Source organism: Anolis carolinensis, chromosome 3 (genome assembly GCF_035594765.1).
Source record: "Anolis carolinensis isolate JA03-04 chromosome 3, rAnoCar3.1.pri, whole genome shotgun sequence".
NCBI classification, from domain to species: domain Eukaryota; kingdom Metazoa; phylum Chordata; class Lepidosauria; order Squamata; family Dactyloidae; genus Anolis; species Anolis carolinensis.
The window spans coordinates 246,290,514-246,318,232 of NC_085843.1; positions in this window are offsets into that span (position 1 = coordinate 246,290,514).

Here is a 27,719-nt window from a genome sequence, read left to right on the forward strand (position 1 = left end):
CAGATGCATGAAAACTGTTTTAATGTAATACAATTAAACATAAATTCATGCATTTTGTTTCTGGAAGCAGCTCACAGGCAACATCAGCTATTTTTGGCTGGCTGTTGAAGATCCCTGACATTTATAAAGATAAGTGGTAACACATCTAGAATCATGCAACAGCAGAAGGCCTCCACAATAGCAATCTTTCCTGGACATTACTGCAGGACCACTTTCTTGTTGGCTGGTGATGATGGGCATTGTAGTCTAGCACAAACACATTGATGAAGACTCATTAATGAGTGATGCGCATATCAGCACTTCTAGGAACCCTAACTCTCACAACATCTGCCTGGCTAGTAGCATCTGTCAAGAGTTGAATTGCCCTTGACCTGTAAAGAAAATGCAAACAAAAAAAAATTCAACAAATAATAACAACATCCAAACATATAGTAGAGAGATAAAGACCCCTTTCACACAGCTGAATAAAATCCCACATTATTGGCTTTGAACTGGAATATATGGCAGTGTGGACTCAGATAACCCAGTTCAAAGCTGATATTGTGGGATTTTCTGCCGGGATATTCTGGTTTATATGACTGTATGGAAGGGTCCAAAGTGAATACTAGAATTACTAGAAATCATATATGTCTCTACTCAGAAGTAAGACAGGGTGCATTTACACTGTAGAATTGATGCAGTTTGACAACACTTTAACTGTCATGGTTCAGTGCTGTGAAATCCTGAGATTTGCCACTTGCTGAGGCACCAGCACTCTTTGGCAGAGAAAACTAACCAACTTTTAAAACTACAACTCCCATGATTTCATAGCATTGAGCAATGCAGTTTAATTGGTGCCAAACAGCATTAATGGACAGTTTTGATGCACACTGAGTGTGTCTGGTCAAAGGGGCTTACTGCCAGAGAAGTACAGTAGGTACATATTGCTTCTAAATGACTTCAAAGGGAAAAAACTAACTTACCACAAGGGCAAACTAATCAGTAATATTTATTATCAGATAATAATCATAAAATAATAGTGTCCTGGAGTTCTACAGAAGAATAAAAATGTTTTAACCTGGTGTAAAAGTATGTTTTAAATGGCTATACCATGACTTTCTAAAATTCAAGGTGGCTTATAAAAAAATTAAAGCAATAACCCCAGACATTTTATCTGCATGATGAATATAAATGTAGCCTCCCACACAAAACAGAATGAGCTATCATAAGTTGTAACAGTAGTAGGAAGATCTCGATAAAATTCTCCATTCCAAAGCCCTGAGGATTTGGTGAGTTTTGCACCTCCGCTCGAAGGTTAAAAGAGAAGAGTAACAATAAGCTTCATGGGTTTATTTCATAGATAATTATGGTGAAGGCTTCTCGCTTCAGATTCTAGCACTTCATACCCCACAGACAGATGGAGAGTGGAAGCCCAAACTATGTGGAAATGGCCTGTTTCTCTTTGGGGAGGAGGAAAAAAACTGAGCAACTAATGTAATCATTCCCCAAACTGGTGTTAAAACACAAAGCTATTGCTATGATATGCATAATCATATCCCACTATATATGACCTTAATAGGAGTGGTTTCCAAAATAAAGAAATTATAGCTATTCCTCCACATTTGCAGTTTTGACTATTGCAGTTTGATTCATCATGAATTTGAATTAAAAAATTCCCTCTAGGAATCTCTTTAGCTTTCTCTTCCAAACAGAGCTGATACCTCACTAAACTATAACCGTCATGAGTCCATAGCATTGAGTCAGGGCAGTTAGAGTGATGTCAAAATGCATTAATTCTACAGTATAAATGCCCCCTAAGGGCATATCAAGGCAAATAATCCACAATATCTGCTTTGAACTAGATTATATGAGCTCACACTGCCATACAATCCAGTTCAATGTAGATTTTATACAGCTGTGTGGAAGGGGCCTTAGTTTGCAAGAATTGAAGTAAGTTGAGGACAACGAAGGGAAATGGAAGAGAGAAGTTGCATTATTTTAAAATCCAGTGAAGAAGTAGACAACAGAATTAATTTATGGTATTAAATCTGTAAAGTTGGGGATATGAGGTTAGGGAAAAAATATAAACCTTCCTTGTTTGGTTTTTTCCAATATACCTCACAACCTCTGAGGATGCCTGCCATAGATGTGGGCAAAACATCAGGAGAGAATGCTTCTAGAACATGGCCTGAAGAACACACAACAACCCTGAAAAAATATTATTTATTTTATGTTACAATGATTTTTTAATCATTAATACCTTTTGTATTCAAGGAGGGGATGTGCTTAAATTATTCCAAATTTTCATTTAAATTTACATTACACTACTACATAAAAAATTACCCAAATGCAGGTAAAAAAAATCACATCCATCTTTTACCAATTTCTTCTTGCCACATTTGGCCCCAGTTACTTCACCCCACTTTTCCTTGCTACTTTCTTTTTATGTTGCCTCCTTCAAATTCTCTTTCATTTCCACTAATTTTTCTATTTTTCTCCTCCTAGCTGTCCTTCTCCAATGCTCTATGCTCTCTTTCTATGATCTCTGTCTCTCTTGGATTCTCATTTTTTGTATAGTACTCTGAAGAGTTTCTTTCTTCTTTATTTCCCTGGTGCCCTTCACCCATCTTCATAATTGTCTGGTTCTGTGTGAATCCTTTCCTCTGCTCTTTATCTGCACACCTCTCCTTTCCCACTTCCATGTAATTCTTTGGCTCCCCACACCCATGTTATTGTCTGCATAGGAAGGCTTTTCTTTTCCATGTGCACCCTTGCACCATGGGCTGCTTCTGCCTTCATCTCTCCAGTTATGATGTCCCTTGAGATCACTGATCACTGCATTAACTGCTGCCATAGAGTCACAAGATCAGTGGGAGGCAGTGGATGAGGAGTACAACATTGCAAATGAAAATGCTACCTTCTTCTGGAAAATGCCCTCAAAAACCACACTAAAAGCCAATCCATCAATGTCAAAAACATGAGATCTTTCACAGTTTTAATACAGTTTTGGATTTCCTGGGTAGTATTTTAAAATTCATAGTAAACTTTCCAAACTAGGGAGGGGCACGAGAATGAAAGAAGCTGGTTAGGCAATTTTGCTAATAAACGTTCTGATTTCATATCAACAATAGGCCAATCATAGATCTTTTGGGGCCTTTGCTGATTATTAACTCTGCCTAGAAGTGGCCCTCATAGTGTCTCTATACCAAACATGAGCAAACTTCAGCCCTCCAGGTGTTTTGGACTTCAACTCCCATAATTCCTAATGGTAAATTGGCTGGGATTTCTGGGTGTTGAAGTCCAAAACACCTGGAGGGCTGAAGTTTGTCCATACCTGATCTATACTGTAGGATTAACTAAGATCCCATCAACACAGCTGTATGATATCCACATTGAACTAGATTATATGGCAGTGTGCACCCAGATAACCCAGTACAAAGCCGATATTGTGGATTATCTGCCTTAATATTCTGGGTTATATGGCTGTGTGGAAGAACTCTCAATTTGATGTCACTTTAACTGCTATAGGAGCCCCTCCGGTAGCGCAGTGGGTTAAACCACTCAGCTGCTGAACTTGCTGACCAGAAGGTCAGTGGTTCAAATCTGGGAAGTGGGGTGAGCTCCCGCTGTTAGCCCCAGCTTCTGCCAACCTAGCAGTTTGAAAACATGCAAATGTGAGTAGATTCAATAGGTACTGCTCCGGCGGTACGGTAATGGCGCTCCATGCAGTCATGTCTTGGAGATGTCTATGGACAATGCCGGCTCTTCAGCTTAGAAATTGAGATGAGCACCAACCCTCAGAGTCAGACATGACTAGACTTAATGTCAGGGGAAAACCTTTACCTATACCTTTTAACTGCCATGGCTCAATGTTATGAAATCCCGAGAGTTGCAGTATTTGGCAGAGAAGGCAAAAGACCTTGTAAATTATACCCCCCCTTAATTTCACAACATTGAGCCATGGCAGTTAAAATGGTGTCAAACTAGATGCACTCTCTGAAACCCTTTAAATGTACCGTATGTTCTTTTCAAAAATGTTTTGTTTTGTTTGTGGTGGTGTGCCCTGGGATTTAATTTTTTTTAGAAAAGTCACTAAGTGAGAATAAAATATTTCTGTTGATACTGGGATTTGCCTCTGGATGTTTTGTGAAGAAAAGCAATGTCATTCATTTATTTAAAAAACAAACCCCTCAAGTTTTATAGCAACAAAAAGATTTCCTCCAATGGGAACATTTTCTTTCTCTGTTTTTCCCCTGCAGTTTCATTGTGAGCAAGGGTATTCTATATTCTGGTTTATTTTCCTTCATGAAATGTATATTAACGTAATGAATATTAATTCAGTGATTCCAATCTCTAGATTTTTCTTTTTATATCCAGTCCCTGCCCCTGTATAACTTAAATGAATTAATTCTGTTGTTAATTACCATTCTGCACTGCTACCACTATGATTATTGGAAACTCTCTAGGGAAAATGCAATGAAAAACATAAGGGGTCTGATGGGAATCTGCTAAAATTGGCTAATAATAACTGCAAAGGCTGTGGCTTAGCAAAGGCAATATCTATGCTGCAGAGTGGGATAAGACTACAAATGGCAAACAAAAGACTGCCAATTATACAGTCTGTCTGGAGAATGCCAGGGCTCAGCAGCCTTGCCAGAAGTTTGGCATCTGTTTTGTGATCATTCCCATTCAAAGTTCCTTTGAACTTCATGGAAAGTTGGGAATATAGAATTGCTGCAGTTTGTAGCTATGAATGTCTAAGATCTGTCAACGAATCAGCAAAGCTAGGCAAGGCAGTCTTTTGTGCTTCTGGCACTGTTCCTTGCCAATGAATATTTCTCGTATTGGGAAAGAATGAGCAAGACAGAAAAATATTCTGACACATTGCTTTAGGATGAAAGATCACTTGAAATATACGAAGACTCTGTAATGATATTTTTCAGTGCAGGTTGCGAAGGAGATCCAGGCGCAATTGAGCAAGCAGGTAGGATGTCCAGACAAAATATATAACAGGAGCCCTCTTCCTTTAATGGTTGTGCAAAAGGGAGGGTGTGTGTGTGTGTGACAAACAACACCTGCTGAAACTCACCTGCCAACCCTACAAGCAAATAGTAGCAATCCTATCAGGAGACTGAAATTCTTCAGGAGATCCAATATTCTTCTGTCATGGGACCAATTCCCAGGGCTGAATTTGCAAGCCCTGGATTTGGAGCCATAACATAAACAATCCTGAATGCCTCAGGAAAGCACCTGGCAGCAGAGCATGGGAACTCGGGGTTGAAAATCTAAACAATTATAATGAGTAGTTTGTGTGGGAATAGTAGAAATGTGAGACAGGGGGTGGGATTTGGTGATGATATTTACGTGTGGTGTTACGTTGCAACCAAGGTGATAAAATTGCTTGTATGTAAACATTATGTCATTCTCGACTTTTCCAAGTCGTGTGTTCTTCAATAAAGATCGGTTCTGATAGCAGCTGTCTTTGATCTGCGTTCATGCTGGTTGTTTGAAGTGAGCAGGACATTTAAGTCGAGAATCCCCATTCTCACCCTCCTGCGGAGCCGCAGTGAAGTGGAAATGAGTGGAGGGGGCGATCAAAGCCCGAAAGGAGCAGAGGGGCCCTTGCCAGAGGCTCGGCCGCTGGGAGAGGAAACGCTACAAGATATCGCTTCCTCTACCGGATACCCCAGACCGAACGGAATTACCCAGAGAATCCCCAGAGGAGGGAGATGTGTCTCAGCAGCTGCAGAGACCAGTTGGGGGTCTGGAGGGAGCATGCCGGAGACCGTGGCCCTACGGTTGTCTATCTTGGAGACCAACCTGTCCAGGCTGTCGGAGACCGTGGGAAGATTGGTGCCGCTGTTGGAGGAGAATCTCCAGAAGGAGCCCACTCGATACGGTGCCGAAAGAGAGCCGAGTAAGGACTCGGCTTGGGGCCAGAGGGGCCAGCGCGCATCGACGCAGAGCCCGGCGGCGGCAGGCGGTGACGGAGACGAGGAGTACTGGCAGGAGATGGAGTTCAGGGAAAGGATGGCGCGCGAGGAGGAGCGCCAGCGAGCCTTGGAGACTCTGAGACCGCCAACTCCAACAGTACTACCGACCCCCCGAATGGGTGTCGGGGTTGAAAGACCGCTGGGACCAGGGATCGGCTCCAGCGGGTTAATGGATGAAGGCGAGGAGGAGCCGGAGATCCCCGAAGATGGGGAGGATGCCCCGTACGGCGAAGGAGTGCGAAGTGCGGGGGCTACAGCAGGACCTGCATTCAAATGGGTGGAAGGGCCGACAGCAGCGGCGGAATCCCGAGGGCCGCGGGGAACGACCGCTGGGCTGGGACGCGGAGTGATCAAAGGGCCAGCTCAGGGGAACCTGATGCAACCCCTCCCCAGACTACCCATGCAAAGGCAGAGGGCTGCAGAATGGATGCCTAGGAGAGAGGAGCTCAAACTAGAATTCGGAGGGGAATCTTCCGAACTGAACTTTTTCCTCATTGGCATCAGAGGATACATGGAGGACAATGCACACACATTCCCCTCCGAAGGAAGCATGGTGCGGGCCATTGGTAATACTCTGAGGAGGGGAGCGGCCAGCTGGTATGTGCAACTACATGCCAGACGCGACCCGTGCTTGAGGTCAGTGCCCCAATTCCTCGCAGCACTGGAAAACCGATTTAGAGACCCGCTGGAGCAATTGAGGGCTCGAGACCAACTAAAAGGAATAAAGCAGAGGGATAAGACGGTACCCGAGTACGCAGAAGAATTCCTCCATCTCGCGGAAAGGGTACCAGAGTGGTCCGAAGTGACCAAAGTGGAAATATTCAAAGAGGGACTGCGCCCCGAGGTATTTAGTTGGGCGGCACACAGAGATGACCCAGAGACACTATGGGGTTGGATTCAACTGGCAGGGCGCGTCGAATCCACCCTGTCCCAAGTAAAGCGCTTCCGGAGCGGCGGCGGCGGCGGCCAGCAGAGACCGGTGGCGAGGGGTCGGGGAGAAACGAGGAAGCAGGAGAAACCCGGAGGGAGGCCGGGAATCCCCTTCAAAGGAGACGACAACAGACCTAAACCGGGATGCTTTATATGTGGGAAGACGGGCCATCGGGCGGCAGAATGTTGGGCCCGAAAGGGAGAACCGCCCAAAGCCTCAAAGCCCACGCCAGCAGCCGGGAGACGAGCGGAGGAGGAGGTGCGAGAATCTCCGGAGAGGCTGGTGAGTCAAGACAAACGCATGCTGGTGGTGCCGATCTGCTTGTCGGGGTTAGAGAATCGGGCTACCTGTAGAGCGTTCGTGGATTGTGGTTGCTCTAGGAACATTATAACTCCGGAATTAGCAGGGGCACTAAAGTACCAGCAGACGCTGCTTGACTCCCCAATTGCATTTTCGCAGCTAGATGGATCAGTTGCTGCTGGGGAAGTATCTACGAAAGAAATACAGGGGATCCCATGCAAAATTGGCAAATGGGAAGGAAGAATATCCTTTGTGATAGCCCCTATTGCCACATACAATATCATACTAGGGATTCCATGGCTTGAACAGGCAAACCCCGCAGTGGATTGGAGAGGAAAGAGCCTGGCATTTAAAGAGCAACAAACACAATGGGAGATAAGCAAAATAGCAGAGGAGGAGAGCGAGGAAGATGAAGGGGGGGAAATAGACCAAAAACTATTGCCCCCTGAATACAGGGACTTTGTGGATGTGTTCAATCAGAAAGAGGCAAGTAAATTACCTCCCAAAAGGAATATAGAAGTAGAAATCGAAATAACCCCAGGAGCAAACTTACCAAAACCAAAAGTGTATCCCATGTCTGTCCAGGAGAAGGAGGAATTGAGGAAATACATTGATAAGAATCTGGCGCGAGGCTTCATTAAGCCGTCCAGCTCCCCTTTGGGAGCCCCAGTGTTATTTAGGAGAAAGAAAGACAACTCTTTAAGACTGTGCATTGACTATCGAAATTTAAATGCAATTACTAAGGATAATAAATACCCTATGCCCTTAGTAAAGGATCTGATTACCGTGTTAAAGAAAGGAAGCATATTTACCAAACTTGATTTAATTGAAGCTTATCATAAATTAAGAATCAAACCCGAGGATACTTGGAAAACTGCATTTTCCTGCGCATTCGGCCATTTTGAATATAAAATTTTGCCTTTTGGATTAAAAAATGGAGGCGCTTGTTTTATGCAGCTTATAAACGAAATCTTACATCCACTATTATATCGAGGAGTATTCATATTTTTGGATGATATCCTTATCGTAAGCGAGGACAAAGAGCAACACATTGAACTAGTCCGGGAAGTTTTGCAAAAACTGAGGGAAGCAAAACTGTATGCGAAACTCTCCAAATGTGAATTTAATAAAACGCAAATTGACTTTTTGGGGTATCGAATATCTCCGGAGGGGTTAGCTATGGACCCATCCAAAGTGTCGGACGTAAGGGAATGGGGAGTGCCTCAAACCAGGAGACAATTGCAATCGTTCCTAGGATTTGCAAATTTTTATAGATCATTCATAAAAGGCTTTGCACAGATAACCGCACCCCTCACAGAACTTTTAAAAACAAAGGGGAAAGGGGAGACAGCGAAAGTGAAAGCCCCTGGCGCCAAGTTGAGCTGGACGCCAGAATGCCAAAAGGCTTTTGAAACCCTAAAAGAACGCTTTACAGGAGAACCTGTCCTAAAGCACCCCGACATTCAAAGCCCTTTCATAATACATTGTGATGCTTCGGATTGTGCATACGGAGCAGTACTATTGCAAAAAGATCAAAATGGGAACTTAAAGCCTTGCGGATATTTATCTCGGAAATTCAGTGAAACTGAAAAATGTTGGCCCATATGGGAAAAGGAAGCATTAGCTATATTAAAAGCCTTGGAATGCTGGCGACACTTCCTCGAAGGGAGTGGAATCCCATTTGAAATTTGGTCTGATCATAAGAACCTCCAGTACTTACAGTCTCCTCGAAAATTATCCCCCAAACAAATTAGATGGGCACAATATTTTAGCAGGTTCGATTTCCAATTAAAGTTTTTCCAAGGGAAACAGAATGTTTTGGCAGATGCTCTTTCACGCATGCCTCAGCACGAGGACATAACCACAGCAAAAGAGGGAACGTTATTTTCTGAAAGGCAATGGGGTTTAGCTGTCAGTACAAGAGCGCAGGCTCAAAGGGAGAGCATTGCTACTGTCAAATTTGAAGGAGAAGATAGTTGGGAAAAGGAACTGAGGCAGTCATATGAAGGAGATCAGTGGATCTTATCCAACGCGGGAAAAGGGGAGCAGAAGGGAGGATTTTGGTTTGTGAACAAGAAACTGTATATCCCAGCGATATTGAGGATTAAGATTTTGCATCGTTTTCATAATAACCAGAGCGCTGGTCATATGGGGATTACAAAAACGACGAAGGCGATAGCAAAACACTGTTGGTGGCCAGGGATGAGAAAGGACATAAAAACTTATGTTATCCAATGCGATGATTGTGCCAAAAATAAACTGAGAGGAGGGAAACCAATGGGACTATTACAAACGGTAGCAGAACCTACCAGGCCTTGGGAATGTGTAGCCATGGACTTCGTGGGAGAACTGCCTGTTAGCAGGGGGCATCGCTACATATGGACAGTATTAGACCTGTTCTCTAAGCAGGCCCACTTTATAGCACTGGCTAAACTACCATCGGCAGAGAAACTGGCTGAATTATACATAAACCACATTTACAAACTTCATGGATGTCCCAGTAGAGTGGTCAGTGATAGGGGTGTTCAATTTACAGCAAAATTCTGGGAAAAATTCTTGGAAATGCTAGGAGCAGAAAGGAGCCTAAGTTCTGCTTTTCACCCCATGACAAACGGGGCGGTAGAACGTACTCAACAGACGCTGGGGCAGTTCCTTCGCATGTACTCTAATCTGAGACAAAATGATTGGTCTAAGTGGCTAGCCTTTGCTGAACTAGCTTTTAACTCTACCATACATTCCGCAACAAATAAAACCCCCTTTGAAGTAGTTTACGGGTATGAAATCCAGCCTCTGCCCCAATTGCCAAGGTGGGCAGAGGATGAAGAAACAGGGGCAGGGAAATGGAAAACCCAAATGCTCGAATGTTGGAGTAAGGTGACTGCATCCTTGAAAGAAGCACACAAAAAGTATAAAACATTCGCAGACAGGAAAAGGGTGGAAGGCGATAAACTGGAGAAAGGGGACTTAGTGTGGTTAAGCACACAAAACATCAAATTGGGGCTACCTTCAAGGAAACTAGGCCCCAAATTTATTGGACCTTTCAGGATACAGGATGTGATAAACGAAGTGACTTTCCAATTGTCCTTGCCAAAAAGTTTGGGGAAAATACATCCAGTATTCCATCGCAGTTTATTGAAAAAGTATATGGGTACTTTGGACAAAATGGATACCTAGTGTTCTTGTTTGATTTATTTCAGAGTCGTGATAGAAGAAGCACGGAAGAGGAGGACGAAGAAAAGGGGGGCGCCATGTCATGGGACCAATTCCCAGGGCTGAATTTGCAAGCCCTGGATTTGGAGCCATAACATAAACAATCCTGAATGCCTCAGGAAAGCACCTGGCAGCAGAGCATGGGAACTCGGGGTTGAAAATCTAAACAATTATAATGAGTAGTTTGTGTGGGAATAGTAGAAATGTGAGACAGGGGGTGGGATTTGGTGATGATATTTACGTGTGGTGTTACGTTGCAACCAAGGTGATAAAATTGCTTGTATGTAAACATTATGTCATTCTCGACTTTTCCAAGTCGTGTGTTCTTCAATAAAGATCGGTTCTGATAGCAGCTGTCTTTGATCTGCGTTCATGCTGGTTGTTTGAAGTGAGCAGGACATTCTTCCAAAACTACTTTCCTCCAAATATATCAAAAAAAATGCTTTCAGAACTGCACACACTTTCACACTCTTTTTCTGGCAAACATTGCAGGTTCAACAGAGGTCAAATCAGCAGTATGAGCTACAAATACATGTTATGCACTGTTGTACATAAATGTTATCTTCCTATAAGTTGGTCTTAAGGTTTTGTTGGTATTCTTTAAATCTACATACAGTAGATATTATTGTTATGCATCCACGTTTCAAAATAATTCTATTTTAATATGACAATGACAAAACACCTTTGCAAAATTGACATTGTTCAAGACAGGGCATTTAAAACATTTCTACTTGGGACCCCTTTCCACTCAGGAAATATTTATGTGACCCCTGGATGTATAGGTATATAAAATTAGTATAAACATCAAAGATTTACTGATAACAAAACAGCATTTACAATGCTTGCTAAGCAGGCTGATTTTTCTTTTTGTGAAGTATAGTCAAAACATCTTCTGCAGAGTCCACTGTACAATTGATGTGTAGTAAATGTCTAAAAGCAGCCACTAGGTGACAATCAGGTTTTTCTACTGTTGCCAAATTTTTGAGACCCAATATTGAACTAAGGTGGGCCCATTTGGGCTCTGGATCACAGTTTAAGAAGCAGCGGTCTAGGATATCCTTTTTTAATTTGGGCTTTATCCTATGCAGCTGCAACACATTGATACACTTTAGCTATCAATGTTCTCCTGGCATTTGTAATTGGATGATATACTTGGAATTCTTTTCATGCATACAGTCACTGGAACTTCCTTGTGGAGAATTCTAAAGCACCCTCACCAAATTACAAATCCAGGACTCCACAGAACAGATTGATGACAACTAGAGTAGAATCATACTGCTATAATTGTTCACTGTAGATACTCACTTAATACCCTTCTACACTGCCCTATGTCCCAAGATCTCATCCCAGATTATCTGGCAGTGGAGACTCATATAATCCAGTTCAAAGCAGATAACCTGGGATCAGATCCTGGGATATAAGGATGGTGTAGAAGGGGCTTTAGTGACCTCTAGCTCAGTTCGATTACAATGAGCACTGTCCACAGCCAACATGGGGGAAAGCTTGTCATATACAACCTCATCAGATGGGGCGAATTTAGCATCCTAGGATGCTTTCACCCCATCTGTTGTCGACCGCGTTTTAGGGGATCGGGGCCCTTAAGGAGAGACCCGATCCGGTCCTGAGAGAACAGACCTTGGCGGAGCCAAAAGGAAAATACGAGCCGCATACAACCTGAAGCCGAAATGAAGAAGGTCCGCCAAAGTTGAAGGAAAATCCGCCAAGGAGTCTTTATTGAGCAATTCAGCTGAAGAGGACTCTAGTAGCGATCATTCGACTTACTAGAAGTCCCATACAATCAAAATAAAGCCATATTTATACAAAATTTCAGTCTGACAGCCCTTTGAATTTCCCGCCCTGCTTCCCCGCCCATCTGATCGTTGATAGGCTAGAAGGTTGAACGAGGCGGGCTTTCGTTTCCCGCCTCGCTCCGTTGGCCCAATAGGAAGCTGCCTTACGTCTCCACTCGGGCCAGTCAGGAGAGAGAAGGCGGGAGTTAGCGAAACAATGAGGTGATGGGGACAGGAACCAGAGGATTAAGTCCTGCTAGACTGATTTCTAAAGGGTGCTATTGTATTAATGGCAGCAATCAAGGATGTCCGGGTTTCTGTCACGTATACAGATTTTAGATATGCCTTGGGGTGTCAGAGATGGAAGCAAAGATGGGTGGTGATGAGCCATATTGACAGGCTCTGCAGGGCGCCTTCCTGAGGTGTCCTGGATATTTTTTTGGGTGAGCTATGACAATGTTTGCCTTGGGGCGAATCTCCTTTAGGTCAACAACTCCGAATTCGGTGACTCAAGCCCTATATTGTCCATGCAATTTGAATTTGATTGGATTTAGCGGTGGCAGATTATCCTTTTGTTTTTGGGAAAGGAAGCCTGGGTCATAGGAAATGGGATAGGTTCTGGGGTTCATGTTGAGTTCAAAATATTTCCTATTTGATTTCATGATTTGACAATTATATGAAATAAAATGAAAAATAAAATAAAGTTGGAATATAACCCAGGCTGGGAAAAATACATATTTTCCGGGGATTCCAAAGAGTACAAATACATATAGGCAGATAGATAGATTTCATGGAAATAAGGGAGAATTCATAAAAGTGAGTTACATTTCATAAAGGGGAATCATGAATGATATAAACAATTGAAAATATTTGATAAGAACGAAGTTCATAACATCTGGAGAACCCAGCATGGAAATTCATAAAAGTGGAGTTTTAGCATCATGATTTTACAATTCATGAAGTTGTTATCTCTTGCCTCAGGCTAAAAGGTCAAACACCTTTTGTGCAGAGAGTTTTAATAAACCACAGTAAACTCCAGTAAAAAGTCTCAATCACCTTCTACTATAAATATATGGAATATAGAACATAAAGTCTTGATTTTTGAACTATCTTTTACAAAGTCCTGGGGGGGGGGGTGGTCACCTCGATCACACATCTAATGGATGGAGCCTGACACTGGACATCACACAACGTTGTGTCACATCCGGCCCTGCCCACAACCACGGTGAAAGCTTCGCCTGACGCTTTCCCTCCAGCATGGGAGATTTCTCGTGTTGTGCTGGCTCCAATAGAACCAGCATGGGGCCTCTCCATGAGGGTGACACTTTCCCCATGTGATGGGGGAAAGCATTGCGTTGCCAAGAGGGAGCTGCGCACAGGATGACACGTTCACTCCACTGCTCCCTCTTTTCTTGCAGAAGCCAGGCGAAGTGGGACGCTTTGCCTGGTCTTTCTGATAAGGTTGTTAGAGGTCTCTTGGATATATATGGTTGGTGACATGTAGACATACATGGTATATAATATTTTCTTTAGTCTATTAAATGTTTGCATCTCTTGAGCTAACGGCCATTCTAATACAGGAGTCTTTTCCTTCTGGATGCATCCCTCTGAACTTCCAGATGATCCATTCCCAGAAGGTGCCAAGAGAGCATCAAAAGTGATAGTATCAAAAGTGCAAGAACCGTCCAGCGGAGGGAAAAACAGGCAAATATAGTACAGTACATGAGTGTTCTAAAACGTAGCCGCATTCAGCTCTACATCTAGTTTTATCACAGTTACTCTAAGTTTAATATGGAGGTTAATGGTTGGAATAGATTGTATTTAATCATTGAATAGTATGGACAAAGAAATCTTACTAGTAGTTCAGAGCAAAGAGAACCATGAAAGGAACATTAATGGTAAAAATGACACCAAAAGAAAACAATAAACCCAGATGCCCAAACCCTTACTAAAACTGTTGTCTTGCACTAATTCTGGAAGTGGTATAAAATTGCATCTAGCACAGCAGCCAATGGGTGTATAGGAGAAAAATGCCCCCTACCTTCTCTACAGTTGCTCATCCCTATTCTAAATAACATTGTAAATTAATTTGGAAAATGATTACTGGCCCAAGTCTAACAACTCTTTAAGTTATGGTGTCTCATGGTGTTTTTGTACTCACAGAATTGAATCTCACTTGTCATGACATATGTGTGGTGCTGACCTGATTTGTTGTTTTATTGTCTCAAACTGTATGATGCCATTAAAAATGGTTCTAAAATACAAATTCCAGAGGATATATAAATCTATTCTCTCTTCTTTCCCTTCTTTCCTCCTTTTTCTTTCTCTCTTTCTCAGAAATAAGACCGACCAGGTAAACTAAAGTTATTTGTGTGATTAAGCTGGATTCTCCCCATTTGGCAATAAAATATTTTAGACGCTAGGAGAATTTGATGGATGATGTGATAAACCTCACCCAGAGTAACCTTGAAATATTGTTTTACATCATTTAATACACAGAATCCTACACAAAGTGGCAATTGGCTGAAGAAATCATCAAATCTCCCATCCATCTTTATTGCTTTACATTTAGGCCCAGATCCCTACTCACACACCAGATGGCAACTTCTGCAGAGCCTCAAAGAATCCTTTGCAGCATATGAAATGATAACTGCCTCTTGAGGACAAGGAAAATCAGGCTGCATATCCCTTCTAGCAGGTAACTTATTGCCAGTCACTAAATGGCTTGTCTGTGTGTAGCTAATTCGAAAGCTGACAGTAGCATAGCAGCTAGCTTATGTTCAGCCTAATTATTTCTGTAGAGATCACTCTTGTAATGAACGCTTTAAGAAAAAGCATCCTGAAGAGCACTCTGCAGAAAAGTTATCGTCCTTTCCATTTGTTGATGCCTCAGGATCCAATGCTTTAGAAGATTCAAAGAATATTGGATAGTTTTGCAATGCAATCATATTTAGTTATATCCAGTTCAAATAATTAACTATGACTCAGGCCCATCCAAATCTCTTATATGAGACTGTCCAGGAACTGGGATCATTAGGAGGGACCCTCCCCTCAGAAGCATTGCTGGTGAAGAGGTGAGAAAGGGCCTTATTGGTGGCTGCCCCTAGATGCATCTACTACACTATAGAACAGGCATGGGCAAACTTTTTTGCCTTGGGGCCGCATTGTGAACCCAGCCAAGAGGTCCAGGCCAGGCTGGGAGGGAGGGCATCCAGGCACATGCTCAGTGGGACATGCCTGGGAAGGAGAAGGTGGGGCCAGGAGGGCTTGGGGCAGGATCCGGGTCATCCTCAGGTTGTTCTCCTGGCATAAGAATGCCACTACTCACTCATCCTTATGCCAGGAGGAAAATGGGACATACAATGATTGCCCCAATCCTCCTCATCAGTCTTCAGGATGTCCTCTTGGCATTATGCTGGGAGGAGGGCGAGACAGACGATGTCCAAAAGCACTCTGGAGGGCTTTCAACTACTGCATGCCTTCCTCAAGCCGTGCTCCTGGTATAAGTACAGGGCCACTCATACCATCCTTATGCCAGGAGAAGGGCGAGACACACGGTGTCTGAGAGCCCTCCAGAGGATTCTCAGCTGCTGCGTGCCTTCCTCCTCTGCCATTTCTTCATAAGGATACAGTGGGCCACCTTATGCCCAGAGCACGGAAAATTAGGAGGGCCTGAGGTAAGCACCCAGGGCACTGCATCCGGCCCCCGGGCCTTAGTTTGTCCATGCCTTCTGTAGTATCAGTGAAGTTTGACAGCACTGTAACTGCCATGACTCAATGCTATGGAATTAGGAATTGCAGTTTAGTGAGCACTCATTGGTGAAGAAGGCTAAAGACTATATAAAACTCCAATGATGCCATAGCATTGAGCCATGACAGTTTTTGGACTCATTATTACACATGTATTTTCCCTCAGTTGATCCTTACTGAGGTTCACATCTATCACACCTTATCTCTTATTGAGGCTCACAGATCACTTAAGATAAAGAATAATTTCTAATAATAATTTTAATGGTATAGTGTTCATAGAGTAAAATTCCAACCATTGTCTTTCTATTGCAGTAGTCTTATTTTTCCCAACGTATTCCATTGGAAGCACTCCTATTCTTTTCTTCCATCTCTCCAAGATTTCTTGATGCAAGAGAAAATTATTTGCAAACATGGCAAACACTGCCATTTACAGAATGATATTTGCATAATTAAATCCTTAACACGTAATCTCTGTGTCAGCCAGGCATAACAGGATCAGAGTAGCACTGCTAATACAACTCATCCTGGTGTGAAAGTACAGCAGGATCAGAAGCTGTGATGATAGAAAAATAAATTATGTTCCTTGTTAAATAAATATTAGGTGTCATTAATCAATGGACACGAATCCTGTCTTTCAACGAGTGAGAGGAATAGTTTGCGAAGGGAAGAACCCGCTAATGAGAATGGCAGCAAGGTTTGCAAACAGTGAAAGGGCAACATATACTCATGAAATTAAAAGGTATATTCACATCAAAATTCTAGTTTAGGGAGGCTGAAGCATGATCCAAGAGATATTCTTGGAATGCAGCTCTCATCAGCCTCAGCCAATTCAGGTTAAATATCCCTTATTGTGATGACTCATGGGCCATGTAGTCCCGTTCCCAGTACTATTGTGGCAGATGACGAGGAAAACTTGGGTTTCCCACCGTTTCAGCCAGAATTGGAGCCCTTGCACCTGCAAGGTGTTTGCCCGCAAAGAAATCCTTGCGGAGTCAATTCGTCACCTTGTGGAGTGAGATCGTGTGTGGACTACGCTACTCCAGTCCCTTGCCTCCAGGACCAAGCTCCAAGCCTTGTTTCACGGACCTTGTTCTAGCATCAAGCTTTCCTTGTTCCACGGACCTCGCCACGGACCCTGTTCTTGCTTATTGTCTTTTGTAGACACGTATCAAGCCTTGTTGCCAAGAATCTAGTTTGCTTCCAGCCTTGTTGTCAAGCTTCATTGGACTAAAGGACCCTGTCATTTCCCCACACTTTGCCTGGCAAAGTGTGTGTTTCGGTTATTGGATTATAACTTTGGACTCTAATATCACATATTGGACATTGTTTTCCTGGACTATATTTGACCTTTCCTGAAAGGTCTACTTCTGAACTATATTCTTCACTTGTTTTTATTGACTTTTTTTTTTATAAATTTTTATTTTTTAAAACACAAAAAATACATACCGTAGACATACAAAACATTTACAATTCCCACCACCAACACGAGGATTGTTTTCTTTTTACATATTCGTTTCTTTATGAGACAATTTTTATATCTTTATCTTAATCCATTTCCAACCGATATACTATATAACATTTGTATCTTATTTCTTATGGCTTGATCTCCAGATTGATTCATGATATAGTTCTTTACCATTGTCCATCTTTCTTCCATTTCTCTTTTTCTATTTTCATTAGTTTTTACAACATTTAGTTTCACATTCATAATTTCAAATTCCATTTGCTCCACCATATATTGGTACCATTTATTTACTGTCCATTTTGATTTATCTTTCCACCCTAATACTATTACTGCTTGTGCACATTCAATTATTGCTTCTTTTATTTCCCTTTTATTTCCCATTTCCTCTCTTTTCCCTAATACCGCTATTTCCTTTGTTATGACCCACTCATTTCCTAGTATTTGATTTGACTCATTTTGTATAGTCTGCCAAAAATATTGTACATGTTCACATTCCCACATCATGTGCATAAACCGCCCTTTCTGATGACATCCATGCCAGCACTGACTACTCCCCTTTTTATAGTAGTATGCTAATTGGCAGGGTGTACGAAAGGTCTACTTCTGAACTATATTCTTCACTTGTTTTTATTGACTTTATATATTCCTTTAATAAAGATATTAGATAGATTCTGGTCTCTGTGCATGGTTATTGGTGCTCTGCAGCCTGGGTCCTGACACAAAGTGGCATTGGTGCGCTCCGTTTGCCCATCTGTTTGGGGATGATGAGCTGAGAATAAACGAGAGTCTATGCCCAATAGTTTTTGTAGAGCCTTCCAGAATCGAGAGGTGAATTGAGATCCACGGTCAGTGACTAAACTCTTGGGCAATCCATGTAGTCGGAAAACATGCTGAAGGAATAAATCTGCAGTCTCCTTGGCCGTGGGAAGGCCATCACAAGGAATGAAGTGGGCCAACTTGGTGAAAAGGTCCACCACCACTAGGATCGTGGTATATCCAAGGGAGGGTGGTAGGTCGGTGATAAAATCCGCAGAAATTATCTCCCATGGACGAGATGGAGTAGGAAGGGGATGCAGTAGCCCTGAGGGCTTCTCCCTTCTTGTCTTGGAACGCTGGCATACCGGGCAGGTATTGACGTATTTTTCTACACCCTTGCGGATCTTGGGCCACCAAAAATCTCGTAGGATCAAATGCATGGTTTTGAATAGCCCAAAATGCCCTGCTGGCTTGCAGTCATGACATAGGTGAAGTGCCTTTTCTCTGCCTGGTCCTGGAGGGATGTAGACATGATTTCTGTACCATAGTAACCCATCCTTAAGTGAGAAAGGGAAACGTAGTCCTTGGCGAATTTGGTCCTGAGCCCAGGCATCCGCCTGTTGACTGGCTCTGATTTCTTGAGCACAAAGGGGTCCTGGAGTAGAGAGAGTTGGTTCAACTGCAGTGGATTTGGTGTTTCCCACTGTGAGCGTGGCAAAGTTCTCGGGCTGCAGCAATTGGGATTCGAAGGTCTCTCTGCGCCCTGCAGCATACTCTGGTTTCCGTGATAGAGCATCTGCTTGCTTGGTCTGAGCTGGGGTTACATAATGGATCTGGAAATCAAAGCGCTCAAAAAATAAAGCCCAGCGCTGCTGCCTCTGATTTAACTTGCGGGCAGTTCTTAGATGTTCCAAATTACGATGGTCAGTATGGACCTCAATGGGAAATTTGGCCCCTTCTAACCAATGTCTCCAATTTTCAAAGGCTGCTTTTATGGCCAAAAGTTCCTTCTCCCAAATAGTGTAATTTCTCTCTGGGGCTGTTAGTTGACGGGAGTAAAAAGCACAAGGATGAAGATGTTCTCCCACTGGTTGCATGAGTACAGCCCCAATTGCCACATCGGAGGCATCAGCCTGCACAACAAAAGGGGTTTTAGGATCAGGGTGCTGTAGAATTGGCTGGGACGTGAATAACTTCTTTAGTTGCTGGAACCCTTTCTCTGCTTGCTCCGTCCAGCGGAAAGGCTGTTTTCCACGGATGCAGCTGGTGATTGGGTCAGACCAGCGGGCAAAGTCTGGAATGAACTTGCGGTAGTAGTTCGCGAACCCCAAGAAGCGCTGCACCTCTTTCTTGTTGGTTGGCGCCCACCATTCCAATACTGCTGAAACCTTTGCCGGGTCCATGGAGAGCCCTAGTGGCGAGACACGGTATCCCAGGAAATCTACCTCTTGAAGATCAAAAGCGCATTTTTCCAACTTGGCATATAGTCCATGATCCCGCAATCGTTGTAACACCATTCTGACGTGTTTCTCATGTTCTGATTGTGATCTAGAAAACACCAAAAAATCGTCCAGGTATATGATCAAGAACCGATCTAGATAATCTTGAAAAATGTCGTTGACAAAGTGCTGGAACGTTGCGGGAGCTCCGGATAAACTGAAATTCATGACTAGGGACTCGAATAATCCGAATTTAGTCTGGAAGGCGGTTTTCCACTCGTCCCCCTCCCTGATGCGAACTAGATTGTAAGCCCCCCGAAGATCCAGCTTGGTGTAAACCTTGGCCCCTCAAAGCCGGTCTAATAGGTCCGAGATCAAAGGCAGGGGATAGCGGTTCCGCTTTGTGATATTGTTTAATGCTCTATAGTCCACAACCAAGCGTAGGTCCCCTGACTTCTTTTTTACAAACATCACTGGGGAAGCGGCTGGGGATTGAGAGGGTCTGATGAACCCCTTGCGAAGGTTTGATTCTATGAACTCCCTGAGAGCTTCTTGCTCTGGTTCAGTCAGGGAGTAGAGATGCCCTCGTGGGATCGGGGCCCCCTCCACCAAGTCAATGGCACAATCGTAGGGTCTATGCGGGGGTAGTTTCTCGGCTTCCTTTTCATTGAACACATCCCAAAAGTCTGAGTATTTCTTGGGCAAGGTGATGATGGGTTCAGCGTCTGTGGCATGACAGACCTTGGCTACCAGACAATGGTTTTGGCAATATTTAGAAGCAAACTGCAGTTCTCTGTTGGTCCAGGAGATGTTGGGGTCGTGGAGTGTCAGCCATGGAATTCCCAAAATCACAGGGAAGTGAGGGACCTCGGTAACAAAGAAGGAAATCTCTTCCATGTGTTCCCTTATCCACATTCTGGTGGGTTCAGTCCATTGGCTTACTGGACCTGTCTTTAGGGGACGGCCATCTATGGCTTGCACCACCCGGGCGTTCTTGAAATCGTGATATTGTAATCCCAGAGAGTCGGCATACTCCCTGTCGATGAAATTGTTTGTTGCTCCTGAGTCTATCATGGCATGGATCATGACGGGTCCTTTTTTCGCTGACCACAAGATGACCACTAGGAGGAATAGGACCCCGGTTTGCGGCTCTTGAGTGGGGTTTTTGACCGGGTTGGCGAGCCTCTCTACGCCCGGTCGCTGGCTTCCCCCGCCGGCTTTGCGCCAGCCGCCTCGGCCGTCTCTGTCTCCGCGGAGGACGCCACCGCCAAGCGAGCGGCGGGCTTTCTTTTGGCTGGACATTCTCTGGCAAAGTGGCCCCCGTTCCCGCAGTACCAACAGAGGTTTAGACGTTGGCGGCGGGCCTTCTCGGCAACATCTAATCTGGGACGCACATTGCCCAACTGCATCGGCTCCTCCTCGCTTCCTCTGGGGTATGGGGCTGGTGGTGGGGGTCTCCACACTGGACGTGGCTGAATGCTGGCGGGAGCGGGAGGGTTTACTCCTGCTCTTCCACTCTGGCCTTGGAGCCACTGTTTTCTGTTGGCAAGCATGACTTCGGCTCGTAAACATTGGTCAATAAGTCTCTCAAGAGAGTTTGGAGGATCCACCTTGGAAATTTCTTCCTGCATCTCGATGTTGAGACCCTCACGAAACTGTCCTCTGAGGGCTATATCATTCCAACCGGTGTTTTGGGCCAGCACTCGGAACTCGGCTATGTACTGGGACAACGGCCTGTCCCCTTGGAAAAGGCGCCGGAGTTTATGGCCGGCCGCCTCTAGATTGTCCTCGATCCCCCAAGTTGCCTGAAGGTGATTCAGGAAGTTTTGCGCGGAACTTAGGTGCATGGAGGCTTCGTCAAATAGCGCCGTCGCCCAATTGGCCGCTGGCCCTTCTAGGAGGCTGTAAATCCATGCCACCTTGACTTCTTCTTGGGGAAACTCGGCGTGGCGGGCTTCCATGTACGCCTGGCATTGGCGACGGAAAACATGAACCTTGGAAGCTTCTCCAGAAAACTTGGTTGGTAGCGCTAGGGCAGGGAGACGAGCTCCGCGCTCCTTCAAGCCCCGTATTTCTCCCTCCTGCGTATGGAGCGTATCACGGATTCTGTCTAATTCATCCTTGGAAATGGTGTAGCTGAGCGGTTGGGCTTCCGCCCCGGTTCCTGTAGACATTCTGGTCTAGGTTATTTGGTGCTTAGGTGGTGGAGTCAAACTGTCAGGACCCAGGCTGCAGAGCACCAATAACCATGCACAGAGACCAGAATCTATCTAATATCTTTATTAAAGGAATATATAAAGTCAATAAAAACAAGTGAAGAATATAGTTCAGAAGTAGACCTTTCAGGAAAGGTCAAATATAGTCCAGGAAAACAATGTCCAATATGTGATATTAGAGTCCAAAGTTATAATCCAATAACCGAAACACACACTTTGCCAGGCAAAGTGTGGGGAAATGACAGGGTCCTTTAGTCCAATGAAGCTTGACAACAAGGCTGGAAGCAAACTAGATTCTTGGCAACAAGGCTTGATACGTGTCTACAAAAGACAAAAAGCAAGAACAGGGTCCGTGGCGAGGTCCGTGGAACAAGGAAAGCTTGATGCTAGAACAAGGTCCGTGAAACAAGGCTTGGAGCTTGGTCCTGGAGGCAAGGGACTGGAGTAGCGTAGTCCACACACGATCTCACTCCACAAGGTGACGAATTGACTCCGCAAGGATTATAACTTTGGACTCTAATATCACATATTGGACATTGTTTTCCTGGACTATATTTGACCTTTCCTGAAAGGTCTACTTCTGAACTATATTCTTCACTTGTTTTTATTGACTTTATATATTCCTTTAATAAAGATATTAGATAGATTCTGGTCTCTGTGCATGGTTATTGGTGCTCTGCAGCCTGGGTCCTGACACTTATCTGGAAATCTTAAACGATACAAAATTATCCACATGGAGGAGTAAGATAATGATAGCTTTGCTTCCTGATGGTCATATGTAAACAAACTTTGTTTCATGCACAAGATTATTAAAAGTCCTGAATATAAAATTTCATTCCGCTATAAGGTCCATAAAGGTAAAGGTAAAGGTTTCCCCTGACGTTAAGTCCAGTCATGTCTGACTCTGGGGGTTGGTGCTCATCTCCATTTCTAAGCCGAAGAGCCGGCGTTGTCCATAGACGCCTCCAAGGTCATGTGGCCGGCACAACTGCATGGAGCACTGTTACATTCCCGCTGGAGCAGTATCTATTGATCTACTCACATTGGCATGTTTTCAAACTGCTAGGTTGACAGAAGCTGGAGCTAACAGTGGCCGCTCACGCTGCTCCTGGGGTTTGAACCTGGGACCTTTCGGTCTGCAAGTTCAGCAGCTCAGTGCTTTAATACACTTCGCCACTGGGGCTCCATATGAAACAAAAATTAATTTTGGGTCCCATCTCCAAAAATATTCAAACACTTCTGGTCCCAAGCATTATGAAAGGACACTCAACCTATATGGCAAGGGAGAACTGTTTTTAGAGTTGTAGCGCAGCCGAGTCTTGTCAGGTTGCACAAATAGCAATAAGGGACAATCAAAATTCATTTCATGCAAGGCTGAGAAATAGGAAGCAGCTAACAACAAACACGTGTTCTTCCAAAATATTCCTAAGTATTGTTTTCAGTTAATGTACCAATACATTTCTCTGCAAAATTAAGATGTTGTCCATATAATACATGATGCACACATGCCTGTCTTTATGAGATATGGATTTTTTGCCATCTTGTTCAGTGTATATAAATGTGGATTGTTTTCAGTGATCACATAAGGAATACTACTCTGTCTGATAAGGGTCAAACCTTCTGGATCTCAAATAAGAAATATCTTTCATAATAAGAGACATGTCAATTCTGGTTATTTTTAACTAGTTCATTCACACCAGTGTACATTTCCGGATGGACGCGGATAGCTCAGTGGGTTAAACCATTAGCTGCAGGAAAGCTGCTGACTGGAGGGTTGCCAGTTTGAGCCATGAGTCAGGGTGAGCTCCCAACTGTTGATGCTAGCTTCTGCCACCTAGCAATTCAAATGCATGCAATGTGAGTAGGTCAATAGGTACCGCCTCAGTGGGAAGATAAAAGGGAGCCCCATGCAGACATGCCGGCAAAATACAATTGGAAATGTCTACAGACAACAGACTTCTTGGCATGGAAAATGGAACAATAGCACCTCCCCATGGCTGGAGTTGAGCATTGCCTCCAGACTCCAGAGAACAAAAAGGGGAAGACCTTTAGCTTTATCTGTGTACTTGTATGTTGTTGTTGTGTAAAAGGCATTGAATATTTGCCTTATATGTGTACTATAATTCTCTCTGAGTCACCCTGGAGAGATAAAGCGGAATATAAATAAAGTGTATTATTATCCATTTCAGAACAACAGGTTGAAAATAATCTACTTCAGGCCGAATCCATGTGTGTGTTTTGCAGAGTTTGGGAGAAGCTGGATGGATGGACATGGGAAGTTGCAGTAAGAATGGTGCAGTGAGCCCTTTTAAAAGCATAAATACCACTGGGGAATGATGATTTTAAAAAAATTATTATTGTAAATAATTAATGTATATCCTAACTTTCTACCAATACGGGACTCAAAGCAGCTCACAATATCACTGAAATTACAATACAGTCAAAACAATGAATACAGAAAACATTAATTCCATACTGTTACAAAGACATTTGAACATTGTAATACTAATAATAATACAATTTTTTCACTGATAGCATAAAGCTAATGCCATGAAAATGAAACAGGAAGCCTCTGAGAACTATGACCACCTGATTCACGTGGTAAAATGCAGAGGAAAGTAGAGACAAATAGCAGTAATCGAAATGGAAAAGCATGGTCTGGTTTCCTAAAAGAAGACAGAATAAATATTTTAATATATATTGAAAAGAGTCTATATCAACTGCCTTTCACCTATTTGACTTCTACTCATGATGTGTATTGGAAGTCCAAGGCATCTGGAGAACCAACTGCTAAGAATTGCCACTCTAGATTGCACGTTGTGTCTTGTTTATGACACTCATGGCAAGCATGTTTTTCTCTCTTTAAAAAACATAATCTTTGAAGCTTCTTTTGAAGGAACCTATCGAGCAGTTCAATGTAGGTTCCTCAGCTCAACCCCTGTGATGGAGGGAAGAACAGAAGGAAATCAAACAAGCATTCTTATATCCCAGTTCCCCATGAGTTTCAGTATTCTGATAAGAAATTGCCAATATGGCAGTTTCAGACAGGTACCTTTGTAGTGCTTCTCCATAAGAAATTTGGGAAATCATGTGATACCTTCTGTCTTTCCCATAAAAGAAAAACAAGTTACCTGCCTATTCTGGGGGGGGGGGGGGGAGAGAGAGAGAGAGAGATGTGAATAGGGGAAAGATATTATTCCCTTTCTTTATTGCAGAACTGCTGCTGGGAATGAAGACAAACAATTCTATGATTTCATTCTAGCTATTGAAAGCAGGATTAGTTATGAAAGAAACTGTCAGTTGTCAATGCTTAATCTATGGGATTCAAAACCACAAAGGATAATTATGCAAGCACGAGTACTGTACATGGGTTGCTGGAAAAGGGCTGGATGCTTTTATGTTCTTTTATTGCAGCATTTATGGCCTTGCAAGTGACGATAAAGGTAATCAAATCTCATGCTTCAGAGCATATATTCCAGAATCATTTCTCCCCTAAATGCAAAATTTGGCATTCTACAATGAGATGGAATGTATGTTGAGTAATTGCTTCCCTTGAAATCATCTGTTAATGGCCACAGGTGAGTGCAGTATGATACAGTGCCTGGTCTCTTTTAATAACCTTGATCAGGATCCTAGTTCTTACTGAAGGCAGATTAACAACGGATGAAATATTCTGCTGAATTCTCAGCAAACAACACACAGCTCTGCCACTATTGTACCTAAGATATCCCAGCTTTCTCTGGAAGAAACAATGCAAAAGGGAACACATTCTGTCCCTACCCCATCTAAACCAATATTTCACATTTGCTGCTTCTTAAGGTAGTACTTTGTCTTATATGTGACATCCGCTTTGGTGAGATATGAATGTACATGAGCAGACTTGGTGGACAAAGGTTATCCATATATAAGATACCAAGCAAATAATTTTCAAAAAGTCTGGGTAGCACAGAATTGTGGTTGAACGTTTGGAAGATTAATGTGCATGACAAACTCACTAGAGCAATCCTTTAATTTACTCTAGCACCCACCTTTATGACTTCTCCCGGAGTAGTCAATAGGAATCATTGGATGTGGGATTGGATGAGGAGGCTTCAGTTGGATGTTTAAGTTGAAACTGAATGGTTGTTAGTAAAGTTCAAGTATATCAGGGATGACCCAAGATATGTTGCTATCTTAAGTGAAAAACAAGATGGCTACATAAACAGACTTGTAGACAGTTGAATTTAGTACTGGGGATGGGACAGCATCTTCCACTTCACCTTAGCCAGGTATAAATATGTGAGGGGAAGTCATAGGGAGGAGGGAGCAAGCTTGTTTTCTGCTGCCCTGAGGCTAGGATGCAGAACAATGGCTTCAAACTACAGGAAATGAGATTCTACTTGAACATTAGGAAGAACTTCCTCACGGTGAGAGCTGTTCAGCAGTAGAACTCTCTGCTCCGGAGTGTGCTTGAGGCTCTTTCTTTGGAGGCTTTTAAGCAGAGGATGGCCATCTGTCGGGGGTGCTTTGAATGTCATCTTCCTGCTTCTTGGCAGGGGGTTGAACTGGCTGGCCCGTGAGGTCTCTTCCAACTCTATGATCCTATCAAGTGGAAACGCACAGATTAGTTTAGACTTCCTGGAAGATACAGAAGTAGTTTCCATTGCTGTGTGGCAGGAGGTTGGGCTTGATGACCCTTGTGATCTCTTCCGACACTATGATTCTGTACCATCCAACATATACTGCCACCACCACTTCACTCTGCTACATAGAAGGGCCAAATCAAATAAATAATTATGACAAAGCAACCTCTGTATCTAAGGCCCCTTCTACACTGCCATATAAAATCCATATTATCTGCTTTGAATGGGATTATATGGCAGTGTAGACTCATATAATCCAGTTCAAAACAGATACTGTGGATTATCTGTTTTGATAATCTGGATTATATAGCAGTCTAGAGGGACCTTAGACACACGTCATCCAAGATCAGTAAGCTTGAGTTGCCTTAGTGAAATATTACTTGGAAAAGTTATTTCTTTGGACTACAGCTCTCAGGATTTCCAAGTCAGTGAAGCTGCTGTTTAATCTTTCTGTATGAAGCTTTGTAAATTGTTTCACAGTAGCCAATAAAAGCTACTGACCAACAGGAAAGTATGTATTATAACTTCCACAGTCCTTCAGTCCTGTCCACCAAGTACTGACTCCTCTTATGCAGGTGTGGTAACAATGATGACTTATTAGAGGAATACTGCAAGTCGCTTCTGGTGTGAGAGAATCAGCCATGTACAAAGTTGCTTGGATATGTACGATCCTGTGAGGAGGCTTCTCTCATGTCTCATGTAGACAAGAGCAGACCACAGACCACTTGCTATAGTGAGGCCTGAACCCTGCCACATGCACAATGGAGGACATTCTCGCAGCAACACTGGAGACACTCCAAGTGGCTAGCTTCTGGTCACGTGTCAGACCTCTGTCAGCTGGGCACCAAGAACCATACACGAACCATACAACCATATCACATCACGGGAAATCTAGTATAATATCAAGTTTTTGACTTTGTGTTCATAGACTTATAGAATCACAGAGTTGGAAGAGACCTCATGGGCCATCCAGTCCAACCCCCTGCCAAGAAGCAGGAAAATCGCATTCAAAGCACCCCCCAACAGATGGCCATCCAGCCTCTGCTTAAAAGCCTATTTTTTAAATACATTATAACTGTACCTCAGTTCACTTCTGACATGGTAAATGAATATTTTAGAGGAATATTCTCAGCTGTAAAGATTAATGTGACCCACTGTTTACATGTATCCCATTGCCATTACTTTCCCCTGTGCTGATCAGTGCAGAGAAGGGGATGGGTCATCTTCATGTCACCTTTGCTGTGGCCTTGGCCAATGAAACTCCTGTG